Raw genomic sequence first — 6,000 nt, 5'->3', positions numbered from 1 at the left:
ATACTTGTGATAGAATTGAAAAGGTGAATGAATGTCGGACATACATTAGATTTTGATAGGGTGAGGTAAACTCAACTGTCTGGTCTACTGAAAATTTCAGTCTTCTGTTATAGTATCAGCTCTCTTTTTCTTGTATTGATTCATCTTTATTTTATTTAATTTTTTATAGAGACCTTGCTATTTTTTTCTTTGCACTTTTAGTAATAGGCCCACAATCAGTGTTTCACACATAGGCTACTAGGAGCTTTCATGGCAAATCCCCCAGAGTGGGTATGGGCCAGTGCTCACTGGCAACAAACAAAGAAACAAGCTTTGTTCCGAGCGGTCTTGCCATCCAAGCCTTCGGTTCAATAAACCCCCACACCCCTACTTCGGACGTAACAGAGTAGTGGATGGTGTTGGGAAAACAACCAACGACGGAACCGCAATTCTTCTACTCTCGCACAAAGGACTCAGTTGCCCATTGAGACCTGTACAATGAACACAGGAGAGATTTTGAGGCTCTGTCGGCAAGTATATTCTTGCATGTCCGAAGAGGACAAGGTGCGGCATTTATTGAAAGGAATTGCTGAGGATGTCTATGCATTTCTAATAAGCAAGTAAAGCCTGACTTCCGTGTCAGATGTCATTAGACAGGGAAAAGGGGATCCTGGGGGTTGAGCTGACGCTGGGTGATTGGACCTTTGGCCCCCCGGCAGAGGCAACACACCCCTTTGGCCAAGGCTTCACGTAGACGGCACCCCTGGGCTGACCCACCCAGGGGAAATCGGCAGTCGCCTTTTGCTTGCTTGCTTGCTTGCTTGTTCCTTTCTTTTGTGGCTCTCACCCACTAAGGGGGATTGGCCAAGAAGCCGGTGGTTAATGCAAGTAAATACCTATAGATTTTCTAGATTAGGGGAATATGAATACTGTGTTTTGACTGTGAAATTAATTTGGCGCAATGTTAAAAAAAAGAAAAAAAGAAAAAAGGGGGGGGGGGGGAGAAATAATAGAATTTGTTAAATATCTGTGGTGGAATCGTTATATGAAATTCTCCTGAAAGTTGAATCATTGCAGTGTATCAGCTAAATAGTAAGTGGTAGGGTGACTAGTAAAATTCGAGAGCTGATGGCTGACTCAGCAAGGTAATCTTCTTGTGTTATATATGAAATCGCAGAGAGCCCCGCAGATGTTCCTGTCGCTATGTCCCAATGAAATGGCCCCAAAAGTCAAAATATTGGGAGTATTAGGTGATATTCCTAATTTTCTGAAAAAAATTTCGAAGCAGTTTTTTCTTTGATTTTTAAATCGGTGACATGTGATAAGAAAATAGTCGATATGTTCAGGTTCGTTACAGCTTGAGCACAGAGGGGATGGCACCAGACCAGACCTGTTTAAGTAGAAATTAAGAGGTGGTACACGGCAACGTAATTTTGTTACCAAGACTTCCAATTTACGCGTGGGACACCATTTATTATTCCATTTGAAGTGCAGGTGCGAGAAATCTGGATTCGGTATCATGGTTTTTGATGAGTCTTCAAGAAGGGAAAGTTTTTTAAACCTCGCTGCTGTTACATAAGCTGTAGGAGGCATGATTGGCACAATCGGAAGATCAAGAGATGTTCGCGCAAGTTTGTCAGCCATCTCGTTTATAAATATACTACGATGGCCTGGCACCCATATCATTCGCACTAGACGGATGTTTGCTGGGATTAATGATTTAAAAGTCTCTAGTACTGCTGATGTCGACGACGATGATAAGAATGAACACACAGAATACGAGTCAGTCACTATCACAGCTGTCGAATGAGTCACAGGAAGTTTACGAATAGCTAGTATAACGGCCGTTAATTCCGCTTCAAATATTGGTGTATAATCTGGGAGGCGTAATGAAAATGACCAGAATAATGAGAGAGAAAAAATACCCACACCCGCCTTCTCGCCACTCATAGATGCATCCGTTGCAATTACTGTATTAGTACCTAATTGAGACAGGTGTTGTTCTAATAAACCAATCAAATATTTAGAGGGCAAGTGTTTAGCGTTCATGGGAAAGATATCGTCAAATTCTATTTGCACTTGGCCGATTGGTTTGACAGATGGTGTGATCTCGATTATATTAACATTTAAAGCATCTAGAAGTGTTTGAACAAATAGCACTTGGGGTTATATACACGGGACCAATGCTCATTGAAAAAGACACCAGGCTCGGCAAAGAATACAAATTGTCGCCTTCTTAAAGTGGATTCAGAAAATTTTAAATAGGTTTTTTCTGTTAAAATACGAAATCTGCAAGCAAGGGTGGGTATCCGAGCTTCTTGATACAAAACATTGTTAGCTGTGAATTTTGGCACACCTAAACAACTACGTAGGGCTTCCCGCTCTAAAAGAATGAGGGGGTTTATTTTGCATGCTGGTCCACCAGAGAATAGTACACATCCAAATTCAAGAATCGGACGAACGTACATGCGATAAATCATGATCATCGTATCTCTGCGAAGACCGGAACGGAGGCGGCCAAGCCTACTTATTATTCCAACAGCGCGTGTAGCCTTAATTTTAATATATTTAATGTGGTCACGCCAGCTCAGTTTTTGATCGTACAGCACACCCAGATATTTAATACAGTTAACCTGGGGTATTATTTCTTGATGGTACTGAAGAGAAATAGTAACTGGTGCGTCCAACGGAAAAACTATTATAGCACTTTTAGTTACGTTCAGGTTCATATGAATTTTCTTAAACCAGGTTTCTAATGTTGCCAATTAGCACTGTAAAGTCGAATGTAGTGAATAAATAACGTTGTCAGATGCAAAGAACGCGATATCATCTGCATATACATATACGTGTACCTTATCACTCTGTGGTATTGAACTTAATAAAATGTTAAATAGCACAGGCGATAGAACAAAGCCTTGAGGAACACCTCTCGTTTGGCTATACTTCGGCGTGAAAATACCTCGTTGGAAGCAATAAAATTTTCTGTCTTTTAAAAATTCGTATATCCAATTTGTTATGTACTGCGGGAACGTAAGATCTTTTAGGACATTGATAAGAATAGCATGTTCAACACTGTCATATGCCTTGGCTAAATCAAGGGTTACTAGGGCTGCATATTGTCGTCTGTGCCGAGCAAGCTTTATACGAGCCTCTAAATCAACATGCGCCCACCATATAGAGTAACCTGGTCTAAATCCAATCTGCCACGCACTGAGTATCGCATTATCTGTTATGAACTTCGTAACTCTAATGTAAAGTATTATTTCTATTAACTTAACTACGTGTGATGTTAATGCGATTGGCCTAATGTTATCTATCTGCATTGCTAGTCCCTGTTTTTTAAGAAGCGGTATTATTTTTGCAAGTCTCCAGTCAGGAGGTATCCAACTATTTTCAAGTGAATAGTTGACAAGGTTAAGGAGGTCTTCAGGAGAGATGTCAAATAATATTTTTAACATTTCCGCAGTGACGCCATCTGGTCCAGGACCTGTGTTTGGCAGAATACGAACGACGTGCGCAAGTTCATCCCTACTTACTTCAATAAAATCATTTTCAAATCACGGTTTTGCACACTTCATTTTGATTTGTGATGTAAATCTCTTCTCCAATTTTATTGCAATTTCCGTTAATGTATTTTTCAAATCAGTTGGAGAAAAAATAACTGAGTCAATATTTACGTGTGCTGTAATAGCTTTACGATTACGGAGAAATCTGAATAGAGCTTTCTTGTTGCCACTCTTGGATAAGTAGCTGTACCGTTTTTCTTCATAATCGTCTTTCGCTAATGAAACTGTCTCCTAAAGGTAGCTTTCGCAAATAAATAATTTCTCCAATTAGTCGGACATTGGTTGGTGAGGAGTTTTTTTCATGCAGCGTTGCGGCGTCTATAATCTCTGGCGCAATCCGCATTCCACCAGGCAGATATGAATTTTCCCTTTGTTGAAGACATAGTGAACTGTGATTTTTTAATTGTACACTTTAGGGTGGAACAAAGGCTCATAGCTTTCATATTTGTTTCCATATTGGGCAAGGAAGACAGCGTTGACTGTAAGTTCTTTTTAAATTTAGAGTAGTTTACAAAACTTTGCACCTGGCGATCCACCGTCACTAAAGGAATGCTGACTTCAAATACCAGGGGGCAGTGATCACTACTTGTAGCAGTATCAAGAACAGTCCAAGACAATATTGTCACACTTGAGCTAGCAAATGTCAAGTCTAAGACGGACCTCGAATTACATCGAACGAATGTCGGAACTCTTGAGTTCCAACAAATAAGGTTATTCCGGTTAGTCCAGTCCCACGACCGTTTTCCTGATGATTCAGTGCGGAATCCCCATGAAACGTGATGGGAATTGAAGTCTCCCACAAATAGCATACTGTTTCTGCAAAAACTAGCAGTCACGTCAAGGGCTCTTTCATCTTGTATTCCAGCCGGAAAGTAGTTGTTGACTATAGATAGTGGCGCGCATCCGGAAAAGTGAATTTCCAGAAGCAATACTTCATAATCGTGTGATATTTGTTGGTAAACTAAGTGTGCTTTATGGCAAATTTTGGATGAAATGAAAAACATTAATCCTCCACCACGTGAGTCTCGGTCCAGTCGAAAGCACTGATAGTCTTTTAGATAGAAGTTTTGATCAGAAGACAGCCAAGTTTCTTGTAAAATTATGACGTCTGGAGATTGTTGAGAAATAAGATATAATAAGTCTGTAGTTGCAGAGAGAATTGAACGGCAGTTCCACTGAAGTACTCTAAGGTACCCTATGATGATAAGCAAGCAGTAGCAACTGCTTGATCTAAGATACTATCTTTTAAGAAGTCCGCTTTGGTCCTAGGTTTCTTCACACTCTTTTTTGTCTTCGGATGAGAAGAGTTATTAAGTTTGCTAGTGGGTGATCTGGTGCGTTTCAAAAGGCGAGCATCCATATCTACATCTCGAATAATTATTGATTCTGAATCAGATATACCTTCCTGCTCAATTGTGTTAGGACTGGAGAGCATTGCCTCATTATCGATAGAGACATCTGACTGATGTTCGGCAGGTTTACTAATTGAGGCACTAGGAGGTTGGATACGCTTAGTTATTCGATCAGATGTACCCGAACTGTGAATCCATAATACTATTGAGTGAGTCGGACAGATTGAGTAAAAATTTTTCTAATACTTTTTCTACGGCCTTTTCTACCATAGCAGAAATGGACTGAGAAAGTGATGCATCCATAGAAAGAGGTGGACGAGCTGCTATACCGGCATAACCCTGACTCCTGCTTTGAATTTCTGCAATTGCATCTCTACGAGAGCATCGTCTCCTTTCAATGATTTCAATCACCTGAAGTTCCTTTGATCTTGCAGGGCAGTTAGGATCGTCTGCAGCGTGATTTGCCTTGCACAAACAGCATGTCTTATTGTCTGATTGACACTCAGCAGTACTATGACCAGCCCCGTATATGGCTCCGCATATGTGGCATCGAGTCTCCGATCGACAACCTTTAGTACTGTGTCCAAACCGCCAACATTTAGCACATTGCAGCGGACGGGGAGCCAAAGCTTCGACCTTGTAAATAAGCGGCCATGCCTTGATCTCCGAAGGGCGATCTGTTCCAGCGAATGTGGCAATTACAGTTTCAGTGGGAACTTTCAGTTGGTTTTCCTGTTTGGTACAGCGGTAAACAGAAATAACACCTGCTGGGGAAAAGATGTCCAAGACTTCTGCTGGGCTTAGACTTGCGTCTACCCCCCGAACCAATCCTTTGCAGCAAGCTAGATGAGGTGGGATAAAAGAGCTCACCGGATGTGATGCAAAAGTAGTGCACTTCAGAAGGTCTTGGATGCAGGCCTTGTCTGGTGAGCAGCATAGTATCCCCCCGCGTCCAAACTGACGAACCTCTGTTATCAGTAGAGAGTGGGGAGTGATCGCACGAAGTTCCGTTTGAATTTTCTTGGGGTTTTTCATGCGGATGAACCCACCGGTAGTCGGCACCAAAGCGACAGGAACGCTACGGGTTCCATTGCGGAGAAACA

This window comes from Rhipicephalus microplus, chromosome 4 (assembly GCF_043290135.1).
Source record: "Rhipicephalus microplus isolate Deutch F79 chromosome 4, USDA_Rmic, whole genome shotgun sequence".
Lineage (NCBI taxonomy): Eukaryota > Metazoa > Arthropoda > Arachnida > Ixodida > Ixodidae > Rhipicephalus > Rhipicephalus microplus.
This window is presented reverse-complemented; position numbering follows the sequence as displayed.